General features: G+C 40.6%; 1 protein-coding gene across 1 annotated transcript in view; it reads right to left on the bottom strand.

Moving 5' to 3' along the window:
* Positions 1-26396, bottom strand: part of DHX30 (DExH-box helicase 30) — a 1694732-nt gene that overhangs the window by 1028353 nt on the left and 639983 nt on the right. The gene's annotated exons all lie outside the window — the stretch shown is intronic.

Raw genomic sequence — 26396 nt, 5'->3', positions numbered from 1 at the left:
CCGGGTGGAACACTGGTGATTTTCTTCACACTGGTGGGAAGTTACAGAAAATGGTATGGTAAAACCTCTGGATATGATTCTCTGCATCCAGGAATCTTTTGCAATAGATAGCCAGGCTCTCCAATGCGGAGGCAAACATTCCCTGACTGCCTCCAAAGGCTTACAATCGGGTCTCCTTTCAGAAGCACTAATGGGGCTTACACCTAAGAAGGAATCCCTTGAAGCCCTGTTCTGCGGGCCAAGTCTGCCATGAGGACAGCGTCTTCCATTTCAGTCCCCCCCTCTGCCCTAGGGGGAACTATCTCCATGTGACTATTGAAAAGGACCTCAGGATTTTCTAAACCAGATTTTTCTACCTCCACGCTGTTTCATAGAGAATGGCCTCTGAGGGGTTGAAAAATATACACCCATGGTAGACAGGGCCTTTCCCTTTTGTTCACATCTGGAGTGTGCATCTTTAACCTTGGGACCAAACAAGGAAAATTCATCAGAAGAAGCACTGATGAAAGAAGACAAAGGGTTCTGCAAAATCACATAATTGCATCACGGCATGTCTTCTGATGGCTATGGCTGAACCTAAACCCTTTTAGATACCTTCCACTGCATGAGACATCAACTACATAGATGCATTAGAGATAAACTGGAAGGTGGCCAGCTACAAGGAGATTCTACTTCCATCCCCGGATGACATGGACCCAGAAAGAGATCTGGCAAGCTCCTTCGTCAAATGTCTTTGTAATATCATAAAATGTGCCAAGTAATTCAGTGACTTGAAGGCAAAGGTCACTGAAACATATGCATACTTCCCAAAGCCTTGGGCTCTATGTTAGAGGGATGGACAGAAGAACCCTGCTCTGCCAGTTTCTTCTTTGTGGCTGCAGCCACAAAGATGACATCCACTGGGACTCCTTAGCTCCAGTGTGTGCAGTCCTTAGTGGGGAGCTAAAATCTTGTCTAGTCTTTTTGGCATTGGTTCAACAGTGTCCAGCTCCTTCCACACCTGGCAAGAACCAAGGTCAATGAGCTGACCCACCACGGGTAGGGGGTCACCCAAGAAGTAGACAGGCCAAACCTGAAAGCCTCCAAGAACACAGATTCCTCCTGGAAGGAGTTGACAGAGGACCAACCATCTTTTTGTTTTAGGAGCTCCAGGATGTCTCCAAAGTGGTTGCAGAATTGTGTGTATACGTTATATCTTTAAGAAGCATTTCAAGATTGGCACGTGCATATGAATAGCCAGCAGGTGCTATCTTCAGTGCCATTTGGAGAGTGCAGCCAGAGAGAGAGCATGTAGGAGTGTAATGACTAGTTTGTTTATAAGCTTATCTAAGTAAAGTTATTACGCCTCAATCCTGATGTGTTTGTACATAATAAAGCTGCTAGAACAGAACCCACAAAAACTCACCTATTTTATACTGACTAGATGACTGATATGGTGTCAGAACCGGGATTCAAGACCGCTTTTCAGAGCTATGAGGTGCAGAGTTAACAGTGAAGGTAAACTAAGAGAAACAAGCACAAAAAGGGCCAGAAACGAACTAAAGGTAATGAAAACTTGCATGAACAATTTTATTAAAAAAAGCTAAAACTGAGCAATACAAAGGCATAAACCGCATTATTAAACAAGTGAGGGGCACAAAGATTTATTAATTAAACAAAATGTTTAAAATTAAGATATGATGGGTTTGGAATTACCTCGGAATTGAAAAATGAGCATGTTTAAAGCAAAAACGGGCATGTTTTATTTATTATTTTATTTTACAATTGTTGATTGGGTTAGTCCGGCCGGGCTTAGTGGACCATTTTCAGCGGAGACCCGGGGGGAAAAGCTCCACAGTAACATACAATTTATTAGCAGAAGAAATTGGATCATTATTATTCCCTACATACATATAGTGAGAGTATTTTTTTACATTAATAGTAGGTAAAGAGGTTAGGCAGCGGTGGTGCAGTGGTTAGCATTGTCACCTCACAGCAAGAGGTGCTCTGGTTCGATTCTAGGCTGGCGTGCCTTCTGTGTGGAGTCTGCATGTCCTCCCAGTGGTCGAATTCACTTTGAAAGACATGCAGGTAGGTGCATGCGTGAGTGGGTGTGCCTTCCTTGAAGGCTGGGCACCGGACTGGCAACTCAGCACCATAAAAATTCACTGCCAATCATTAGCGGACCAGAGTTCCATTGAGGCAATCCCTAATTGGGAAAAGCCGAAAGACAGTAGTAGGTAAAGAGGCTGTGCAAGGGGTAACATGAGCACAAGAAAAGTATAATGGGCATGGAAAAGGATTAAATGAGCACAACAAATATAACAAGGGGCAAAAAGGGCACATTAAACATAAATAAAGCAAGGCGGCTCCATGTTTTTTGGCAAAGTACTGTGTTTTGGCATAACTACTACTTTGCATTGTATTCAGGGAATAAACTAGAGTTATTCGAGTCTTCTCAAAGTCTGTAAAAATGCTTACAGTGTGTGCTTATTACTGTGCATTTATTCCGAGTGTGTGCAAAGTGCAACTATTTCGTAAGGTGCAGTCAAAATACAGCCACTTCGAATAGTTTCTTGTGTTGGGTGTGTCTATTCACAAAGTTTCACCATTACAGAGTGTTTCTTGCACTGTAGAGTTATTTCAGTGGGCCATGTACTGTTTATTCGCAAAGTGCAGTTACTTTCAAATGTTTCTTACTCTGAGCTTCTGCCCAATTTATTCCCATAGTGCAGTTATGTTGAAATGTTTCTTACAATAAGCAACTTTTACAGTACAGTCATTTCAAGAAAATTACAGTGCCTGGGAGTCTTATTTCACAATGTTTTTTACGGTACAGTAATTTCAAGAGTATTACAGTGCCCAAGAGACCTATTTCGCAAAGTTCAGTTATTCAGAGGCTTGTTGTGCTATTGGGCAGAGTTACAAATACTGGCATCAATTTCTGGCATATGTATATGTGCGCATGTCCATGCATAGTTGCAAAAGTCTTCACTGGTATGTTAATACGGCTGACGGATTTCGAAAACTCTCACCATTGGTGTTTGATCATAACATTGCAGAGAAATGGAGAATATTTGAGGAAGAGTATGATATTTTTATACAAGCAGCTTATTCTGACAAAGATGCATGCACCAGGGCATTCATTTTACTAAACCTAGCTAGGTCAAAGGCCACTGAAAGAGAGCATTCATTTGTGTAGGCACCAGCAGTATATGAGGGAGATGATAAAAACCATCATACTGCTGTACAGGCTGAATCAAGGGAAGACCTCGAGCGTTTGAAGCGCAAATTCAGGGAAATGTGTAACCTCCAGACAAATATAACAACTGACCTCAGAAACAAAGCTAAAATGTGTCTGCTTGGTGACTTAAAAGATGAGTTGATAAATGATAGGCTTGTGTTGTATTAATAGTGGTGCAGTGACAAAGATTTTGCTTTGTGACAGTGATTTAATGCTGAGCAAACCTACTGAGATTTGTCAAATCCATGAAGTTACAGAAATGCACACAAGTATGCTTGTAAGTGATAAGAGCATAGTTTCAGCAGGCTCCAGCGCAAATGACAGAATGCGACAAGTGGCTAGCAGAAGCAGGCCTAAGCACATGGCAGCTGCCACCCCTACAGGTTTATGTGGGAAACCCTGTAGTTTTCCAGCAAGTTCTAAGAAAAGGACATGCACAGTGCAGTAGAAGGGTGAGTCAGCAAAACCCAAACCCAGCTTTACTATTAACTGTTGTAAATGTGGTGCCAATGAGTACAAAAGAGAAAAATGTTTAGCATTTGGTCAGCAATGCCACAAGTGTAAAAAATGTAACCACTTTTCAAATGTTTTGCAACTCAAATAAACCTCACAGTTCTAAAGAAGGGTCACTCAAAAAAGTAAGTTGATGGCTGCAATTATACTTTCTACGTAGATGGTGCATCAGTAACTGGTGAAAAGGTTGATGCAGTTAATTTGCTGGCAAAGAACAAAGTGTTTTGTACTGTCCAGATCGATGGTAAATCCACAGAGTTTAAAGTAGACATTGGTTCAAAGTGTAATGTTATGTCAGCAGACACATTTGTTAAAGTGAGAACTGGCGAACAACTCTACGTGGCTAGTTGTGCGAAACGTGTTGCTTATGGAGCTGAAGAAATTCAAACAGATGGCTGAGTAGTGCTTTCATGTTATTTGGCTAGGAACTGTTACAGCTTGTTATTCCATGCAGTCCGAAGACCTGTGCAGTCATTATTCGGTCTCAGAGTTTGAGAATGAATTTGCTTTCTTTTACCAAATAAGTTCATGTAAGCACATATCCTAGTTCCAATTTTCCTGAAGCTATTTTCTCAGAGTGTGCTGATGTTTTTGATGACAAGTTGGACAAACTTCCAGTTGTGTATTCCATGAAGTTAGACCCAGAGATCAGTCCAGTAGTCAGACCAGCAAGAAAAGTTCCAATAGCTATGCAGGATAAAGTCAAAGCTCAGCTAGATAAAATGGTGCAACAAGGTGTAATTTGTCATTACAGAACCAACTGAATGGGTGTTGTCCATGGTAGCAGCCCACAGAAAAAGGCTCAGACGAAATAAGAACACATATTGACCTAAGAGATTTGAACAAAGCATTAAAAAGCCCGCAACATCCAATGTGTAGTCGAGGAAGTTACAGCCCTAATACCAAATGCCACTGTTTTTTCTGTCTTAGATGCAAAAAGTTCATTGTGGCAAGAGATGCTTGATCGCAAATGCTCATTATTGACTACTTTCAGTACACCATTTGGCTGATATAGATTCCTCAGGATGCCATTTGGAATAAATTCTGCAAGTGAAAGTCTTCCAGTGTGTAATGGAGCAAATTTTTTCAGGTTATCCTTATGCCATAATAGTAGATGATTTATTGTTTGGAGGCAATGGTGAAGCAGAGCATGACTGAAACCTTAAAGTTCTAGACAGAGCACATGAAGTGAACTTAAAGCTCAACCCTCTGAAGTACAGATTCAGACAACCAGAACTTACATATGTAGGTCAGTTATTTACCAGCACAAGCTTGAGACCAGACCTGTCCAAGCAAGCAGCCATTCTTGAGATGCCAGCACCGGATAATGTTCAGGCTCTACAATATTTTCTTGGTATGGTCAGCTATTTAGGGAGGTTTATACCAGACTTCAGCGAGTTGACAGCACCTTTGAGAGAGCAGATGTGCAAAAATGTTATATGGTCTTGGCTGGAACAGCACCAGAGAGTATTTGAAGACCTTAAGCGGAAAATCGCCACCCCACTTACATTAAGATATTATGATGTCAATAAAACAATAATTCTTTCCTGTGATGCTTCAGAATTTGGTGTTGGCACAGTTATTCTTCAAGAAGGCAGACCAGTAGCCTATGCATCTAAAACTCTTACCCAAACTGAAATGCAACATGTTCAAAACTGAGAAAGAACTTTTGGGAATAGTATTTGCACATTCAAAGTTTCATGATTAAATCTATGGTCGAACTATTCAGACTGAAACATCACCAACCTCTAGTTACTATTCTAAAGAAGCCTATGGATTCAGCTTTAGTGAAATTACAAAGAATGATGCTCAAATTGCAGAAGTACAACTTCGAAGTGGTGTATACAAAAGACAAACTTCTTTATCTGGCTGATATTTTATCCAGATCACCCAGAAATACAACAGAACAGCTTCAAGCAGAGAATTTTGACTGATGTAATGGAAGTGCGTACATTTTCTACCACGAGATTTGATGAGCTGAGAGATCATACAAAGACTGATCCAATTTTGCAAAAGCTCAACCACTACATTAATGATGGATGGCTGTCAAAGCAATCTAGTGTATCATCTGAAATGCAAACTTAACCTTACAGAAATGAGACGATGGAAGATGGCATTGTTTTCAAAGGTGCTCTAATTGTTGTTCCCGCTTCCTTACAACATGAATATATCCAGATTTTGCATCGTGATACTCGGGTACTAAACCTACCAAAAGAAGAGCGAGAGAACTAGTATTTTGGCTTTCTTCTTGTTCAGTATGTAATAGTACTAAATTGCATTTGCAAAAAGAACCAATTCAGCTAAGTCAAATTCCTAAACTACCTTGGTCAACAGTAGCCACTGATACATTCGAGTGGAACAATCAGCATTACTTAGTGTTGGTAAACTCTTATTTGAACTGATTTGAGACTGATTTACTACCTAATATAATGTCCATTGCTGTTCCCACCAAGTTGAAACACCATTTCTAAGTCCATGGTAGTCCACACAAAATTATTTCTGACAATGGTACCCAATTTACCAGTTAAGTTTCAGAAATTTGCAAAAGAATGGGACTTTGTACATATTACTAGTAGTCCAGAATATCAGCAGTCAAATGGACTAACTAAACTTGCAGTACAGAGAGCAAAACAATTGCTTGAAAGGTCAAAGCATGATAATACCGACGTCTTTTGAATTTACTTAATCTCAGAAACATACCCAGTGATGATATACTTGGCTCACCTGCTCAGAGACTTCTACCCAGGCAAATCAGAACAACAATGCCTATTAGTTCCAGTTTGTTGAAGCCTAAAGCTAAGAACAACAGAACAATTAGAGCTCAACTATTCAGAAAGTGTTCTTCCCAGAAGTCCAGTTATGATAAATAGAGAAGATTTTTTTATCTACTGCAAGGAGAGAAATTGAGGATACAAACCACGAAAGGTTTCAACCAGATTGTTCAAGTAACAGGTCTATATACCGAGCCAAGATCCTACTTCGTAGAATCTGAGGCTGTGGAGTACAGGAGAAATCATAGACATCTCCTTCTTGTACCAGAATCGATGTTGCAGCATTGTTCCTGTGATACAGACTCTAGATCTCAGAGCAATCCAGACAATGTTTCTGTTGCAGAATGTGTCAACTTCTACTTCTGTTCCTGATATCCCTAAAGTTAATATTCACCAGAGACAGTCCCAGTTGCTAGACCTGATTCTAATTTCTATGTCACAAAATTTGGTCATATTTCCAGACATAGTGTGAAATACACAGCAATCTGGACATAACTGTTTATATGCATTTAGTTCTGTATAACTGCATGACAAAGAATTATTTGTACTGATTGCATGTCAATTAATGTCATCAACATTGCAAAACCTATTTCTCACAAAGGGAGGATGTAGAATAGTGTGTGTATGCTATACCTTTAAGAAGCGTTTCAAGGTCGGCACGTGCATAAAAATATCCAGCATGTGCTAGCTTCAGTGCCATTTTGAGAGTGCAGCCAAAGAGTGTGCATGTAGGAGTGTAACAGCTAGTTTGTTTATAAGTTTATCTGCGTTAAAGTTATTAAGACTCAGTCCTGATGTGTTTGTACATAATAAAGCTGCTTTAACAGAACTCAAAGACTTGTCTATTTTATTCTGACTACATGAGCGACAGTGTGATACCCCGGCCTCATCAAAATTGATGTCCTCCATGACAGATTCCTGGAAGGAATCTAAGCACCTTCTCTTACACATTCTCTTCTGAGGAACTTGCTCAGTGGGATGCTCTGAGGAGGTACTGGAAAAGATGATTATGTCCAAATGGACCGGCTGTCCAAGTGGAACAAATGGACAAAGGTCAGAGAAAAGACCCGGATGAGGCAAGGTTGTACCTCAAAGGTGGCATCCCTGTGGGAGACATAAGTCGACAGCCAAAGAACTAGAATTTCTTGAACTGCTGCAGCCTACAACCCCACCAGCACTCGAGGAGGGAGATGGACCCGAACTATCCAGCACAGAAGCCCCCAGGGGAAATGGACCTGGGTTATCGAGCACCGAAGCCCAAGAGGAAGAGATGACACTGAATCCTTTGGAGTCCACTCCAACCCCCCCCCCCCATCCACCACAGACACTTCGTTTTAGAGAGTCTTCAGACTCCGAAAGACTCTGAGCCGCTTGGCTCATGGGAACCACTGGAGTCGAAGAACAGATGATCTTTAGGTCTATTGCAGACTCCCCTGGACATCTTGGAACAGATGGCTCTGAAACAGTGGGTTGGATCGGAGAAGGAGATACTAAGGGAGAACTTTCCAAGAGGCAGCTCACAGATCTAGTAGTAGTCAGAGCTTGGACAACTCCCATCTGAATCTGTGCTCTAAGAAACTTCCTTCTCATCAAATCCATACCAGCTTCTAAAAGGCTCCTGGAAGATTTAAGAGGAAAAGTGGTGGAACGAAGTCTGGAGTGTCTTCATGGAGATCCTTCCAGAAAAGAAGAGAGCTGAAATGAAACTGGATCCGAAAGAAGAGGAGGGGTACAAGATCTGTGGAGACCTAGATTTCAAAACAGTCAGATCAGGGACAGACTGACCCAACTTCTTACATACTTCTGAAAGGGGTTCCAATGAAGGAATCCTTTTCCTTAGACAAAGACTTACTCTTACCAGGGCTTTTTGAAAGGGGGTTGAGCCCCAACAACAGAGTAAGTAGATGAAGATGGTAGAAGGCATCTTAAAACTAACTTGTCTCTATGATCGGTTAAAAATCTAAAATGACAACCAGAGCAGTTTGAACAATCCACTTCTAAATGAGCAGAGCATAGGCAGTACATGCACTTCCTGTGGGCATCTCAGTTGGGAAGCTTATGCCCATGGGTAATGCACTTTTAGTCCCGTAGGCTTGTCAGCGATGACACACCAGCAACAACAAAAAAGTTAGGAGAATAAAATACTTAATTTCTAAGGATAGAAAAGCTTTGTTTTTTTGTTAAAGAAAATTAGAAAGACAGAAGGAATAAAAGGAGAAAAACTACAAATAATGGTAGGAAGAAATACTCAAGAGTAAAGAAGCAGGAGGAATACCAACAATGGTTACTTGTAAATGCTTTAAGCAGAGGTGCTAAGAGATATAATCTGTTTTATTGTTTTGTATTTATTAAAATGTTTTTGTTTTGTTTTTTATCACTAGCCTTTCCATTTTTTTGTTGGTTTGTTAATACCAACAATGGTACTTGAAATGGTACAGGGAACAGTAGCTAAAAAGTGAGCAGAAACAGCTTAAAAAGATTATGGAAGGGAGATGAGAATACAATACAATATAAAAGCTTGAAACAGAAACCAACTCACACCAAACAGGCTATAATAACTGCAAACAGCTCGACAGCATAGGGATCCACATCTGAAGCTAATGGTGGCACGCAAGATCTGAAGTATGTTAGGTTGGCGGGGCATTATGGGTAAAGGGAGGAAGGAGCTCAACAGCTCTTGGATCTGGTAGAAGCGTCTGAGTTGGAACAAGTCTTCCATACAAGCCCATCACTTGAGGAATGAATGAAAAAAATCAGATCTTTTATCACCATCAGTGTTACAATATAACAGGCTTCCTACTGATGATATGCTTTTTTTCCTCCATTTTTTTCCAAACAGGCCTAGTAATTATAACTACAGCTGTAAATACTAGCAGCATTGATGGTAACAATTTGAAATATCAGACTATGTAAGCGAGTCCAATACTGTGGAGGATGAACTGCCAAAAATCAGAATACTCCCTTTTCTCCAATGTATGACCAGCACAAAATTAGTATATATAATTCCTTGGTGTGATTTGAGCTTGCCCCTTGCAAAAAAAAAACAAGAAAAGAAAAGTTTAATGTATATATATTTACACACACACAGTTTTTGTATCAAAGTCGGGGTGATGTAAGAGTTGTACATCATGTCTTCAGTACCAGGGACATTACAGCTATTACTTTTACATAAAGCTATGTCTATTTCCACAAAAATAATGACTGTGAACAGTTTTAACTGTCTTTTCTGTCAGTAAATCTATAAAATATCCTTATGCTACCTGCATAATGCCATCATGGAAACAGTGCAATTTTCCAGTCTTTTTATGTAAGTATGAAAGATATGTGCTTACCATACTGACAGATCCTTTCATTCATAACCATCTGATATGATGTGTGGGTTTTCGATCTGCTTGTCAAACCTGACATTAGTTCTCCAGCCACGAGCCCCGTTAATAATTCTCCCTCCCAAAGTGCAGCAGTTCTTCTAGTTACCTCAGACCTAGTTCAATGCCTCAAGACCCAAGTATAAAACTACCCTGCCAGACAGATAACCGATACTATCAAAGACCAAGAAACCCTTTGTGAATTACAAGAAAAAGGAAGGGCATGGATGAAGGAATGTCACATCGGAGAGACATGAAAGAATCCATTATTATGGTAAATACAGAACTTTTGTATTCTACTCATTCAGTCAGTCTGATCCAATATTTGGTTAGAATTCCAAGTTACAAAGTATCCAGGGTGGTATCATGACAGGAGACCCTTTCAGGACAGAAGCACCAAATGATGCTTTAGACCAGGAAAAACAAACTTACTTATAATCCTTTATGAAACAATACAAAATGCAGGCTACCTATTACAGAATAGGTCCCTTTACAGCTTCTCTAAACCAGGCAGAGTGGCTGATCCTCCCCGGACTATCAAGTAAAAACAAAAGGGAACAAGCCCCTTTGTTCAAAGTAATCCACTGCTGTACCCTGTATGTATTTACCAGGCAGACAGACAATCAGAGCAGAATGCATGCATTCTCAAAATCAAGCAATCCTTCTCTCAGCTTCATTCTTCTCTCAACTTCAAGTTGTCTGGTTTATTCAAAGTAATGAGCATTTTTGTCTATCAGACTTCATCACATGCAATGTTTCTTCCTGAAAAAATATTACAGTTCCAGCTGTTTAAATGACCCTAAACAAGTGGGGGTGGTGGAAAACAGCTTATGTATGGGAGTAAGGCTATGGTTCCGGACTGGCTTATAGTTTGGCCTGCTGGTTGGAGGGGAGATGAAGTCCCTAATTAAAATGAGTGCCATGGATCGGCTAACATTCGTGCCTACTTACTGGAAGGGAGCCCAAGTCCGTAATAAGAGTTATGGATTGGCTAACAGCCTCCTTCCAAATCAGCTGGTCCAACTAAGTCCTAATTAGACTATGAATCATAGACTGGTTAGGCTGTTACTCACATGTCCTTGTTAAGGAGAAAGGTTCATTCACAATGTTGTAAAAATGAAAATAAATTCTAGTTCAAAAAGTCTTCATGAGAAAACTTAAGCAATTGAAAAGCAATTTATTTTTGCATTTTTAGCTTGTGGCAATGAAGCAAAACTACTGTACTTCACAGTAGATCCTATTAGAGATATTAAGGTGTTAAGATCCAGGGAGACCTGGTTGCTTTTGAACCTATTAAAAGACACCACCTGGGCTTTGCCAATCTTTACAAAGACCTCAAAATGAAGCAAGAAAATAAAGCATAGACATGACCTTCACTCTTGACCACTTATCTATCTCATGCAAAGTGAACCATCAGAATCAATGATGCCATCTGCACCAAATCATAGAATCAAGGCTGCAGTAGGGGATGGGACTGTGAAAAGACTGAACAGCTATTCTCAAAGTCTGAATTCTGTCTGGTGGCATAGAGACTGCGGACAGGATTGTGCCTTTTAAATGTGATCTTTAGAACTGGATGAAAACCTTTTTTCTGGAGATTTACATAGATCCCCAAAGACTGGCACAGCCTCAGCTAGTAGTCCCTGTCCTCCAAAGAGACTCCATTGAGGGGACAGCTAGAAGCCAACAGTCTAGATACAGGAAAATCTTGTATCCCTGTAGTTGCAGATAAGCCATTATGACAGCCATGCATCTGATGAACATAATCGGGGTTATAGTGAAACCAAACGGCAAGACACTGAATTGGTATGTTGAAGTGAAAAAATCTCCATGCTTCCTTCTCAGTCTTGATGTTAAGGTAAGCATTTTGGAGATCCAGTGAGCACATCTATTCATTCACTCAGAAACAGGGTAGAACTGACTGCACTATGACCATTCTGAATTGGTTCTTCTGGACATGTTCGTGGGAAGGCGGAGATCCACTAAGAGCCTAATGTCCCACGTTTTCACTGGAACCAAAAATAACAGAGTAAAACCCTGACACTCTGGTCTGGAAGGACATTTAGGAATGCTCTTTTTGAAAGAAGGGAAGCTCTTTTCTGCTACCATGGCCTGACTGGCTGGAAAATTTGGCAATGGCCTTTTGAGTATGGGAGGGGCAGGAAAAGTGGTATTGAGTAGCCTCTGGATACTATCCCTCTTACCTATCCTGCCATGCTGCTTGATGGAGAGATGACAACCATATGCCTCCAAAGGGGAGCAGTCAGGCATACCTTCAAGGATGCAGAGATCACATGTCTGTGCAGATCCCACAATATCCCTAAGCTCTGTGGACCTCCTCAACCTCAGGGTCTATGTCCACTGAAGGGACAACCTTTGCCTCTGCCTCTACTATCAGAATACAAGTCGAACCATTGATGTTTAGACTTCCTAAACCACAGTGAATGAGGTCCCTTTTGGTTCCTGCCATATGATCTCTAGAGAACCTCAAACTTGACTCTGAAGGCAGAAAGACTCCTTCCATCCTGTTCATACTTTTGCATTCTTTCCTTCACCAAAAGGCCAAATAGAGAAGAACCATCAAATGAGGGATTAGTGAAGGATGCATTAAAGTGGTCCATGAAATCAAAGATGTAGCCATGAGTGGTTTCTCATCACTATGCCAAGTCTTGATTGCTGCGCCACTCACTGCATTAAACATAAGACAAATGAGTAAGACTTTTAAAGTAAAAATGCCTGAGGCACACACAAAATTCCCAAGTCTATCCATTGCCCTTTTTATGGGGATGAATAGTGATGGAGTCTTCAGACATCTCTCTTGGTAGCTGCTAACATATGATGGAGTCAGCTGAGGGGAACTTTGTTAAAAACTGATTATCTTTGTGTGGGAGGAGAATTTTATCAGGTTTTCTAGTAACTGCTTCGCAGGTATTAGGCTCCTCCCATGAACTCCTGACTAAGTCAATCAACTTATCAGTCATGGCAAAGTACAGTTTTGTACCTACCATAAATGTAGATGTTAGAGTGCTAATACAGCTGCAGTCATAACAGATGGGTTCTCCTGTCGTCAGGCGGGTCCTCGGTCGGCCGAATTCCAAAGTCTAGGTCCGGCATCGGTTGTCGTCGCTTCTTCCCTGACGTCAGTGTGACAAGGGTATAAAAGAACCAGCCGACGCCATTTTCTTCAGTTTTTCTCGTCCCAGATGTCAGGTGCCCCCAGAAGGAAGGCAATACATAAATGTGTGTAATAAAACAATGCAATATAATCAAAATACAGTAGTTGCAAGCAAATACACCATAAATGAATACCCCAATCAGGTTGTATGAGGAGGTGTTAGCCAATGGACCTGTCCCAAGAGGGGAAGGAGGGAGGGAAACCTGGACTGCAGCTGTATTAGCACTCGAACATCTACATTTATGGTAGGTACAAAACTGTACTATGTTCATCGTGCATACAGCTGCAGTCATAACAGATGGGTAGAATCCCAAAGCTAAGAAAGGGGTGGTAGGCACTAGGAGGAGCCAGGATGCCCTGCAAGACTGCAGCGGCAAAGCCTGCTCTAGTTTTGGAGTATAATGGTAGGTGGTAGTGCTTGGAGAAGGTATGCACAGAACTCCAAGTGGCTGCTTCCAAAATATCTTTGGTAGGAACTCCTCTGAGGAAAGCTGCAGAGGTAGCTGTGGCCCTTGTGGAGTGAGATCTGATGCCTGCAGGTACAGTTTTACCATGAAAAGAGTAACAAAAGCGTATGCAGTGGGCTATCCATTTTGAGATTGTCTGTTTGGAAATTGGCTTCCCTTGAGCTCCTATAGCACAGGACACAAAGAGCCGTTCTGATTTTCTGAAAGGCTTTGTTCTGTCCAAATAATAGCACAGCTGTCTGTGGATGTCCAAGGAATGTAATAGTCTCTCACCTTTGTTTTGAGGATTAGGGTAAAAGGTAGGTAAGTGTATAGCCTCATTCAAAGCTACCCTGGATACCACCTTTGGCATAAAGGACGGGTTGGTTCGTAAGGAAACTCTGTCCTGATGGAAGATGATAAAAGGCTGCACAGCCATGAGGGCTTGTAGTTCCAATACCCTACGAGCTGAGGTGATAGCCAGAAGGAAAGCTGTTTTCCAGGACAAATATTGCAAATCTGTTGAGGCATCTGGCTCAAAAGGAGGCAAGGTCAGCTTTTCTAGAATGAAGTTGAGGTCCCAAGCAGGTATTGGTTGTTTCCTTGGGGGTTTTATATTCTTAGCCCCTCTGAGGAACTGTCTTAAGAGGGGGTGAGAGAATAAAGGTGGATCAGTGTTGTATTCTGCAGAAATGTCTGAGGCATGGATTCTAATGGAGGAGAATGAAAGTCCACTGCTTAACACCTCAGCTAGATACTATAATATTTGAGGTAAATTCAGTTTTCCAGGATTCTGGCCCTTTTTCTCATTCCAGGCACAAAACCGTTTCCATTTTGCGGAGTACGCTTTTCTAGTAGACGGCCTTCTGGCCTCCAAAATGACATCCTGCACCTCCTTGGAGAGTAGGGTCTGTTGTGATGTTAAGGAATCTTCCATGCGGCCAGACTGAGTGTTTTCAGCTGACTGTGAAGAGTTTTGAAGCTGTGCTGAGTCAGAAGAAGAGGCATTAGAGGTAGGGTCCATGGAGGGGAATGCGTCAGGCTCCTCAGGAGTGGGTACCAGTGCTGTCTTGGCCAGTCTGGAGCAATGAGAATCATCTTTGGTCTGTCTGCTCTGGTTTTTAATAGAACTTTGGGCAGCAGAGGAAGAGGTGGAAAGGCATAAACTGTCATTGATGTCCAACTGAAAGAGAGAGCGTCCACACTCCAGGCCTGTGGATGAAAAGTCCTTGAGCAGAATTTTGTCAATTGGTGATTTTTGTGGGAGGCAAAGAGATCTATGTCTGGCCTTCCCCATGCTTGAATTATCTCTGTAAAAACTTGAGGATGCAACTTCCATTCGTGTGGATCTGTCATATTTCTGCTTAGGTTGTCTGCCCGTGTGTTTTCCTTGCCTGGCAAGTACTGTGCTTGAAGGTCAATTTGTAATTCCAGAGCCATGTTCCAAAGTGACATGGCCAGCCTGCATAGGGGGTATGAATTGGTTCCTCCCTGTTTGTTTATGTACCACATTACTGTGGTGTTGTCTGTCCTTATCAATAGTTGACCTGGATGCAGAAGGTCTTTGAAAGCTATAATAGCATTTATTACTGCTAGCATTTCCTTTTGATTGATGTGAAGGTGCTTTTCTTTTTGGGACCATTTGCCCTGAATGCACCGATCTGTCATGTGCTCCCCCCAGGCGTAGTCCGAAGCGTCTGTTGTGATGACTTGATTTGCTCGAGGCTTGCAGAATGGGAGACCTGTGTTTCTTTGGCATGCTTGAGCCCACCACAGAAATTCCTTTTGAAGACATGGAATTTGTGGTATTATTGTTTCCAAACTGTGGCTGTGTTGAGACCATAGGTTTTTCAGGTACCATTGAAGTTTCATAATGATACTCCAAATAGCAAAACCACAAAATTCAAAGATACACCAAAATTAAGGAGTCAGAAGGTGAAGCAGGAAAAACAGCTTTAATCCATCAGTTCTGTCCTGGTACCTCGGCAATTCGCCTTCAATGGGACACAATTACACAACTGAGCAATCTCTTTTGATATATTCATAAATAGAATAATTAATTAATTAACTCAAACATTTTTAACCCTGTCAACCCTGTGACAAACAAACTTTAGTAGACATAAAAATACAACTTCTAATATACTAACTTAAACAAATTCAAGTCATACAACTCAAACATTTTTGCCCTGTCAACCCTGTGACAAAAGCTTAAATAGACATAAAAATACATCCTCTGATATTATACAAACTTAGATTCAAGTTATACTAAATTTCAAGTAACATATTAATGATGCACAATTAGAAAAAGCACAATAAATATACCATAAATGCAAATATTACTACACTACTAAATTTCAACCATATTCTAAATTCATTCCAACAGGAAATAATGTGTGATACCCTATAATCATCCTTTGTTCAAGCTTATTCAAAGCTGCTTTAAAATTACCTGAACAAAGATGAGGTCTAGCAAGTACACTAAATCTAAAACTTGCAGTGTTGCCATTATGTGTATTACAAAAATGAGTGGCTACTGGACTCTCCATATTACCCCTCCTAATGTCGCTCAAATGTTCTAGAATGCGAATCTTAACCTTCCTAGTGGTCTGACCTATATACCACATGGGTGGGGAACAGTCACATCCTAAAATATACACTACACCAGAAGACATACAATCAAATCTCTCAAATGCCAAGTACTTCTTTCCATTTATTTTAACCCCATGCATATTGCTGATTTTATCACAAACAGAACATCACCACTGAAGTTTCCTCATATGCAGCTTTGCACATGGAATTAGTAGGATGCAAGATGCCATGAATCCCAGAGCCTGCAAGATTTTCCTTGTTGTCAGCCTGGTGAAATTTGCTAGTTTTCTGAAGTATTGAGTTAGTTGCCCCTGCTTCTCTGGCGTGAGGTAGGCCATCTGGGTGTTTATGTCCAAGTTGGCACCCAGGAAAATTATTTTCTGAGAAGGTATTAGCCTTGATTTCTTTTTGTTGACTGTGTATCCCAGAGAATTCAACAACATTATTACAAAAGCCAGATGTTTCAGAAGTATGTGCTTGCTGTCCGCTTGGATCAGGCAGTCGTCCAAATATGGGTATATTTGTATCCCTTGAAGTCTGCAGTAGGCAATTACTGATGCCAGGCATTTCGTGAATACTCTGGGCGCAGTAGATAAGCCAAAGGGCAATGCAGAGAATTGATAATGGGTTGAACCTGCAAGAAATCTGAGGTATCTTCTGCAACTTTGTCTGACTAGGACATGCAGGTATGCCTCCTTGAGGTCCACTGTTACCAGCCAAGACTCCTTGCCCAGCATGGGAAGAAGCTGCTGTAATGTGAGCATCTTGAATTTTGGTACGAGTAAAAATGTGTTTAGGATGGATAGGTCCAAAATAGGTCTCCAATCTTTTCCCTTCCTTGGTACCAGGAATAGTCTGGAATAAAAACCTTGACCTTGTTCGTGAGTAGGTACCTCTTGAATAGCTTTCATGTCCATGAGATCTGAAATTTGTCTTTGTGCCTCTGCCCTTTGATTGTGTGGCAGGTTTGGCATGCCTCTCATTTTTGGAAGGGTGTGAAAATGGAATCTGTAGCCTCTGTTTATAATGTCCAGGATCCATTTGTCTTTTGTGACAATATGCCAATTTTTTGAAAATAATGCCAGTTTTCCGCCTAAGGGTGCTGCCATTTGAGCCTTGCTTGGCATGCAAAGGGGAAAGTCATTGGGTCTGCTTTCTGAATGGCTGCGAACTATCCTCACCACCTCTGTGTAGGAGCTTGCCATTGTCTTCCTCTAAACGATCCTTGAGATTGCCCTCTGCCCCTCGGGCGCCTGTATCTACCACTTTGGGGTCTGTCCGTGGCTGGAAAGGACCAATTTTTGGAAGGCCAATTTCTACTGAAACGTGGAGGTTGTACCTGTAGAAAATCTTTCACTGTTTGCATTGATTTAGCCTTTTCCTCCATTTTCTTTAATACCTCCTCAGCTTTAACACCAAATAATACATCCTTTTGTAGAGGGGCATCTAGTAATTTAGCTTTGACATGATCTGGTAAGGTTTGCTCCTTGAGCCAGGCATGTCTATGTATGACTGATCCTGTAACAGCAGCTCTACATGAGGCCTCTAGAGCATCAAAACCACATTGCAAGGTATGTTTACCCACTTGTTCTGCACTATGCATCAAATCCTGCAACTCCTTCAAGTCTGGTTGTTCAGGTTGTGACATTTTGCTTCTCAACCGTGATAACAAAAACTGTTGGTACTTTAGCATATGGAACTGGCAGTTTAATGCCCTCATGGTTAAAGTGGCCGAGGTGTATACCTTTTTTCCCCAACTTTCTAAGGATCTGGAATCTCTCTCGGAAGGTAATGGATTTTTAGCAGTGGAGGCCTTAATTCCCTTGGGGCCCTGTGAGATAGTTTCTGGGTCAGCCGCATGGCTTTTGTATAAAAATTGGGGTGAGTCAGGAACCCGGTAGTACTTGTCAAGCTTGACTGGGGCTGGAGGTAAAGAAACCGGGTTAAGGCGGCCCTCAGAGTACACATCATCTAGTATGTCAAAGACAGGAGGTATAGCCAGAGGCCTGTGCTGAGGTAGCAAGAGAAAATCCCTAAGCCTTTTCTTGGAATCTGAGTACTCTTGGCCTTCCCAGTGGAAGTGCTCCCTTAAGTTATGCAAGGTTTCCCCAAATGAGTAATCCTCTGGGGGGGAGACGGAGGGAATGGACTCCTCTGCATCAGAATCTTCAAAAGGGGAGTAAGAATGTTCCTGTTCATCAGAGTGCTGTGAAATAATGGAGGCCTGGTCAGAGGAGGGGAATTCTTCCTCCACTCTGGGCCTTTTGTCCGGGAGGGTTGAGAACCCCTGATAAGAGTAATTAAAGCCTCAGCCATTTTAAGCATCTGTTTTTTTAGGCATGGGGCCTGGAGAAGGGCCCTGTGTAGCTTGTCTCTTAGAATGCATGGCTGCTTTAGACGTAGTGAAGGCCTTGATGGAAAAAGAAGAGGAAGGTCTGAAGACACCTTGAGAGGAGGCAGACCTGTCTACATTTTGAGATTAACTACCAAAAGTGGCTTCGGTATCTGTAGTCGGGGTGTGGGCCGAGGAGCCTGCGACCTCGGGCACAGAAGACACCGCCAATGAAGTGTCGTCGGTAGGCGCCTCGCTGAGAACCGGACCATCTGTAGTCGGCTTTGGCGTGGTGTCGGTAGAGGCCGCAAACCTCGTGTGTCGGTCCTTATCTTTGCGTTTTTTAGACAAAACTGGAGTCGGAGTATCCGACGACATAATATAGTTAAATTTTTTGCCAAAATAGTGCTGGGCGAACTCCGCCCGACGCTTAATGGTGCGTTTGTTGAATGTAGCACAAAAACGACAGACCGAAACGTCGTGGTCTGGGCCTAAGCAAGGAATGCAGAGGGAATGAAAATTCTTATGCGGTATTTGCTTCCCAAATGAAATACAATTATTAACTGTCTGACATCGGTCTGAGGCAAGAAAAGTTTCCCCAACGGGGTACTTAGCTTTCAAGAAGACTTCGGTTGCAAAATTTTCGTAATTTCAGGAGCTGGCCGACCGGCACTTGCGAACTGCTTCTGCTTCGGGCACCGCACGGCAAGAAAGACTGAAGAAAATGGCGTTGGCTGGTTCTTTTATACCCCTGTCGCACTGACATCAGGGAAGAAGCGACGACAACCGACGCCGGACCTAGACTTTGGAATTTGGCCGCCTGACGGCAGGAGAACCCATCTGTTATGACTGCAGCTGTATGCACAATGAACATCCTCCTCACCAGATGCAGATGGGACCAAACCGTAACCTTCAAAAAGTACTTTCTCATCCTGAATGGGGAGAGTTAACTAGCCAAGAAATCCTCTGGTGTGTAAGTTTTAGGATTTCACTGAAACAGACATCCTCAGGCTGGGACTGGTGGAATTCCTCTCAATCCTCCTTGTCAGCATCTAATGCTGGAGAATACAATGAGGGAGTCGTTTCCTCTTGTGCATCCTTTTTTTTTTTTGAGGTCATCAGGGGAGATGTCACCTGACTTCATATAACTGTGTCTGCTTCTTGGGAGGAAGTTTGAAACTTACAGGTCAACCATGACCAATGGACATCACATGGAAGGGCAGAAAAAATAGGAGTAAGAGCCATGGGACAGAAATGAATCTTATGCAGCCTGTACTTCTGCTCTCTTTGGAGAAGCAATGATCATCCCCCAACACATGGAAGATCTCATCGGATCAAAGGATACTGACCCTTCTGCTGGATCTGTCTCCCACTTCAGAAAGACAGCGGAGCCAAAGGAGGGACGACTTATGCAAAGAACATGGAGGGCCTAAATTAGGGGATTTGAATCAAAGGCTTGAAAGTCAAATTTTCTGAAACAACCAATGGAGCTGCATGAGACAGCTCCAAGGATAGTGCCAAAGCCTCAAGCTCAGGTACTATACTCAGAGATTGTACTGGCTCCATGTGTTGGATCCATAACCATTCTGCAGATGCCAAAGGGAATACTTGCTTCAGGGCCACAAGTCCTAGACAAAGTCAGTTCTAACACCATTGGAGATAAATGTCAGACAGGAGAAAGAACCAGTATGGGAGAAATTTGGGCAGATCTGGATACCTTCACAGCCAAAGAAGATGAAATAACTCCCATCTCAATTTGTGACTTCAGAAAGCTCCACATCAGACAGTCCAAGTCTGCTTCTGATGTGATTTTGTAGCTCCTGAAGGACTTAATGGACAACACTGAAGAAGGGCTAGACTGGGGGGGGGGGGGGGGGGTACTGGTCCACATTTTCTACTGACTTGTTCTTGGAAGAGTCCTGAACCAAAATCTGACCCAATGGCTCTGGTTCCAGTAGAGACGTGTAGGTAGGAGTGTATGTCATGGGCATGTCAAATTGTGGGGTTTGCTGTGTAGAGGGGAGACCTGTGCACTCAGGTCTGTTCTTAGATTCCGATTCTTTACATCTCAAGCTTCTATCAGACGTTTTTTTTTTTTTTTTACACTCTGTCACCTCTGAATTGGGGGACAAGTACCCTTGCAGAATAAGTGTGTTTTTTCTGTAAGCTACATCTCTAAACCCAAAGCTTGCATAAATTTTGCACACTGTCATTAAACGAGGCACCCCAAGATACACCACGCACAGGTCATGTGTGTCTTTGTGAGGGAAGGGGGATCCTGTGTCCAGAAAGGGAACACTTTTTGAAATTGCTTTAAACATGTAAACAGATGAGCAAACAATGTTAGAAAAATAATCCTAAGACTATACTAACACATTATGTTAACACTCCAGTGTGTGTGTATATACATGTATATATATATATATATATATATATATATATATATATATATATATATATATATATATATATATATATATATATATATACACACACACACACACACACATATATATATATATATATATATATATATATATATATATATATATATATATACATATACATATATATATATATATATATATATATATATATATATATATATACGGGTCTATCATGACATTGAAAAGGACGTTAATCAAACGGCTTACAAATCGAAAATGTTGTGCATCGAAGTGGCTCTTGTGGGGGGCTGCGCCCCCATATCCCCCGCTAATTATATAGATCAACTCTGAGATCACACTACAGTGAGGAAAGGGGAAAGTTTCTGATCTTCACTGTACTGCAATCTCACAAAATACACCTCAATGCACAGCATTTTCAATATTAAATCTATTCGATTAACGTCCTTTTCAATGCCATGATACAGACCCATTAAACACTATATATGTAAAACTAACTACAAACTGGCCAAGTAAAGTTAGAAACTATCACACTAGTACTGAGAGAATGGAAAAATAAAAAAAAAGCATCAAGAAAACATGTCGGGAGGAGGGAACTCACTGTATGCTTCTTTAAGAGAGGTCTTAAAAAAACAAACAAAAAATGAATTTCCATCTGAGTTTTACCCTTTTGGTAAACAAAAACTGGGTATACCAAGAATCATATTAGCATACCCTGGTAGCTCATAAATTGCTAAACATCTAGGCTGTCTTCCTTACTTATCTTAAATTACAATCACATCCCTATTAACCATTTATAAATTCACACATTTCATGAATAACTGGCAGTGTTCTGTAGATATAGTGCAACAAAGAACTATTAACTGTAACTTGACATATATCCAAATCAATAATGGTTACCCTACCCATTTTAACAAATAATTAGATCAAAAGTTCTGATGTCTGCATCACAAAAAAAAAACAAGAGTTATACTTACATGAACAATTAACCAAATTCCATAAAACACACCCAAGTCCATAGTCTTACATCTCATTTTTCTACGAGCTTCCAAATGTTGGACATCAACAAGCAAATAAACTTCCAAACACTACCATAAAACAGGAAAACATTTGTAGAAAGTTTTTAATATTACTGACAATAAACAAAAGAAATCTCTTCCCTTTTGTACTGGTCATCCTATTTTTGTTTTTCCGTTCTCTTGCATATTTGCTAAATTTCCTATAGCATTGCCTTTGTTGCCTTCCATTTACATAAGAGCATCTGTTTCATCACCTTCATGTCCATACCCTAAACACTGATACTGCATATACACAGCCAAACCTTCACAATTACCACTGTTGCAAGCACAAACTCATTCATGTTCAACATGTATGATCCCTAAATGTGAGGAAGCATCATGACCGACTAATGTCAATTAACTTCTTCACTGTTTAAGATGAAACATGAGGATCTGGTAAAAGTATGAGATATATTGTCAATCACTGCAGATGCAGCAATAAAATCACAGAATTTTTAAATGTCAGTCAAACCAACTGTTCTCCTTTTTTACATTTTGTACACCACTGGTACAGCGGTAGCGTTGTTGCCTCACAGCAAGAAGTTCTCCCGTTCGATTCTCGGCTGGAGTGCGGGAGTGCCTTCTGTGTGGAGTCTGCATGTCCTCCCCGCGGTCGAGTGGCCTCCCAAAGACATGTGTGAATGGGAGTGCCTTCGCTGAAGGTTGGACGTCGGGATGAAAACTCGGCACCATAAAAAAAATCGACTGCCAATAATTAGCAGACCGAAGCTCTGCTGTGGCGACCCCTAACCAGGAAAAGCCGAAAAGACCAACAACAACACAGCCTAGGAGAATGCCAGAGTTTCCTACATTACAAACAGTATTTTTAGGGCAAGCATTAAAAAAATGAGGCGCATCCCACAGGAAAAAAAAAACAAACACTTGTGTTGAAAATACCTCTGCTGTTTTGACACCATCACTAGGTAAATGGCAAATTATATTACTGCCCGCCACCATTCCCAGACTCTAGTCACTATTTTGATATCATCTAAAATGTTTAAACAGTATTACAAAGTTCACAAAAATTACATCCAGTGTCCCCATGTAAGATATCATTGGCATGAAACTCTAGGAGCACTTTTTTTTTTTTTTTTTTTTTTTAAAGTCTCAAAGTCATTCAAACAACTATCAAATTTTTCAGCATATAGTTCAACAAACCTATCTAGTTGAAGAACATCAAAGTTACACTGACTGAAGACTCACTCCGCTACCTAAACTGAAATAATGACCTGCATCTTAGACCCAAGCGGTGCATCATTATCCCAAAATAAATACCCAACTAGAATTCCTGGTTTTACTCATTGCCTAATTAAATGGCATCTTGTTGGGAAAATAAACTTTTCTGGAACACTAGTATTAACAACAGTAGCATGGTTAACCGATAGTTGCGGTTTCAGCATAGTGTCTACCAATGTGCAGATGACAGCATACTACTGCAGCTCCTGGCTGAGAGTAACACTGACAATCCCAGCATAAAGAAAGGGCAGTTGTTGAGTGATCATAGGAGAGGTAGAAGATGAAGTTCCTTCAATGGAACATCTCATCTATAATTTCACTCCACTGTTGGTCTGAATCAAAAGTGGGCTCATGCTCATCCAGGAGCCAAGTAGGCAGACATTACCCAAACTGACTTATTGTAAAGGGTAACTCTCAACATCAGTAGTGTACTGCTGCAGTTCTCAATCTACTTTAGGCATTTTCTGAGTTACGAATAAATTGTTCTGACTTGACAGCATGCCTTCAGGTAATCTGTTTGCTACACAAGCTTCCACCATCTCTGTACTGCTCAGAAGAATTCCCCCACTACAGTACAGGAGCTTTATTTACCACAATTTTCATTCACTTTAGACACGTACATTCCATATTAATGTACAACAGATCACTGACAAAATTACAGCCCTTTCATATTTTACACGTAATAGCTCTTATGTATTTCTTTATCCCCCTCTTCTGCTACAACCATTTCTGCATTCTCTCGGAAATAATATCATTCACACATCTTATTATATTGCAGTTCTTCACATCTACTTCTTAACATATTCCCAAAAGTTAAACCATATCTTAATCCATCTTTTCTATCCATTTCTTTATAATATCCTATTCATATCTTCTTCCAAAACTCAACCATTCAGTTCTTTCAATGTTTCTAATTTTTCACATGTGAAAAAAGCACGCTCAACAGATTCAACATTTTGCACTTTACATATCCTTTCTTCTTACTGCATGTGTTTCAATTTTCCCTTCGTAGATAATTTATATGATAAAGAGTTGTCACAAAAAAACAGAGGTCTAAGAAACTTCTTTAAATGTTTCTCGCCTCTTTACTTTTTCTCTTCCCTCAAACGTTTCCGTGGTTTTATAATGATCCTGCTCCATAATATTTCCATGGCATTCTTAACTTTTAGCAGTTCCTACCTCCACATCATATCAATATATTCAACTATTTCCTTTACGTTACAAATCTTCTTCTCCCTCCATTTTTAATTTCTCCTACACTTCTTTATATTTTGCCACATGGCACCAGTCCTAACAAGTACGGGTTCGATGGATGGGAGTGCTACTTCAAATACTTTTATATGCCTGCCAAACTAGGAATATTTCCAGGAACTCTCCCCTTCTGTGGGCAATGTAGCACTAGAGAAATGGGGGATTAGACATGCATTTTACAGTTGTTCAAGGTTAAAAACATTCATCACTCAAATCCAGGATATTTCTTTGGCAATATAGCCAATTCAAATGACCATAAGTAAGACTGACTTTCTCCTTGGATTTGTTTCTTGCCCAAACATAACTGTGAGCGATATTAACCTACTTAACATAATCATTTTAGCAGCCAAGAAATGTATTACAAAAAGTGGAAGACAGCAAATCCCTCACCAGTCCATCGCACATCTGTATGCTATTCTGGAAGAGTTAGCAGCTCTAAAACCTAACTCAATAAGTAATATTTTATGGGTAAACACATGAAAAAATGACCTGCTTTAAAAATGGAAATGTGTAGAGCATCCAAGCATAGCTTTGGGCACACGTGTTCAGACAGGATGGCATGCATTCATCAAGATCAAATAAGAGAATTTTTGCAGCATACATTTTGCAATATTTGAAAAACACTATGCAGGATTTTTGCCAGATCAAAAATTTAACAGTTCACAGATATCAACATTTGATGCATCTCTGATGACTGTTAATAGCAGGAGCATTAATAATAAAGTTTTTTATTGGAGAATTTGCTACTTTCCCATAAGACTGATGTTACTGTTTTTGAAAAATAGTTCAACAATGGCTGGAAACCAGTTCTGTCAGGATATAAATGTTTTTACTGTAACAGACATTCTAAAAAAATCAGGTGGAGGAGTTATGATAGGGATTAAAGATAGTTATGAGACCTGTGATTATTGCATGCTCAATGAAAACACTAATACTATAGACTGTGTAACTGTGACAATAAAGCCAACTCGCACATACAACAATTGTTGGAGTGTATAGACCACCAACGTCAAGTGCAGATGACCTAGAAGAATTCATACATTTCTTGTAGGAAAAGCAGGAGGGAAGAATAATATTAGCTGAGGACTTAAATTTACCAGAAACAGACTGGCATAATATTGATTCAACAACAATAGTAAGGAAATTATTCACAACGTATGTTCAGGAACAATTGCTTCAGACTGTAAAAAACCTACCCAGGGGATGGAACATACTAGGCATTGTCTGTGTTCCTAAAGAAATTACTGTTACTTCAAGTCAAGTTTTACCACCGTTGATGTGCAGTGATCATGAGGTTACAAGGATTAATTTGTTACTAGATAATTCTGCCAAACTGAAATCTAAATCAATGCACAGAAGGTTAATTACAGATTATATGGAAGGAAAACAGTCACTGTATCCAACTAAATGGAGTGAGGTGCTCAGTGGAAAAAATGCAGATGGAATGTGGAAAGTTTTGACAGAGAAACTGTTTGCGTGCAAAAAATCAAAAAAATGTTTAACATCAGGATCTGGGCATACAAAGTCAGGGGGCTATATTTCCATAAGAACAAGATATCGGATTATGGCAAGAGACAAAAAAAATAGGAAATGGAAGAGAGGTCAAACTACAACTTTGAAAACTGAAATAAACAAGCTGGGCAAACAGATTAAGCATAGTGTGAGACAAAAATCAAGAAAAATTTGAAGAAAATGTATATAAAGATATTGAGCATAAAAGGAAACCTTTTTATAGACACGTAAGATGTAAAAGGCGTAAAGACATACAAATTGATAAACTCTGTGTAGATTTTAAAATGTATTCTCAGACACAACAGATTATAGATATATTTACAAAATCTTATGCAAAACAGTTTGGCTCCACAAAAGGGGTGATAAGTTGTCCTAGTGACATCAAGGTAACCTCAGATACTGGAATCAAATTAGATTATTTTGAAAAAGAACTGCACAAACTGGATGCAAACAAAGCACAGGAAAGAGACAGAATTAGTAACAATGACATCAGAACACCAGCAAAAACTTACAGTACCAT

This window comes from Protopterus annectens, chromosome 3.part0 (assembly GCF_019279795.1).
Source record: "Protopterus annectens isolate FY-2018-M chromosome 3.part0, PAN1.0, whole genome shotgun sequence".
Taxonomy (NCBI): domain Eukaryota; kingdom Metazoa; phylum Chordata; order Ceratodontiformes; family Protopteridae; genus Protopterus; species Protopterus annectens.
Note: the sequence above shows the minus strand (reverse complement) of the source record. Positions and strands in the feature narration are given on the sequence as shown.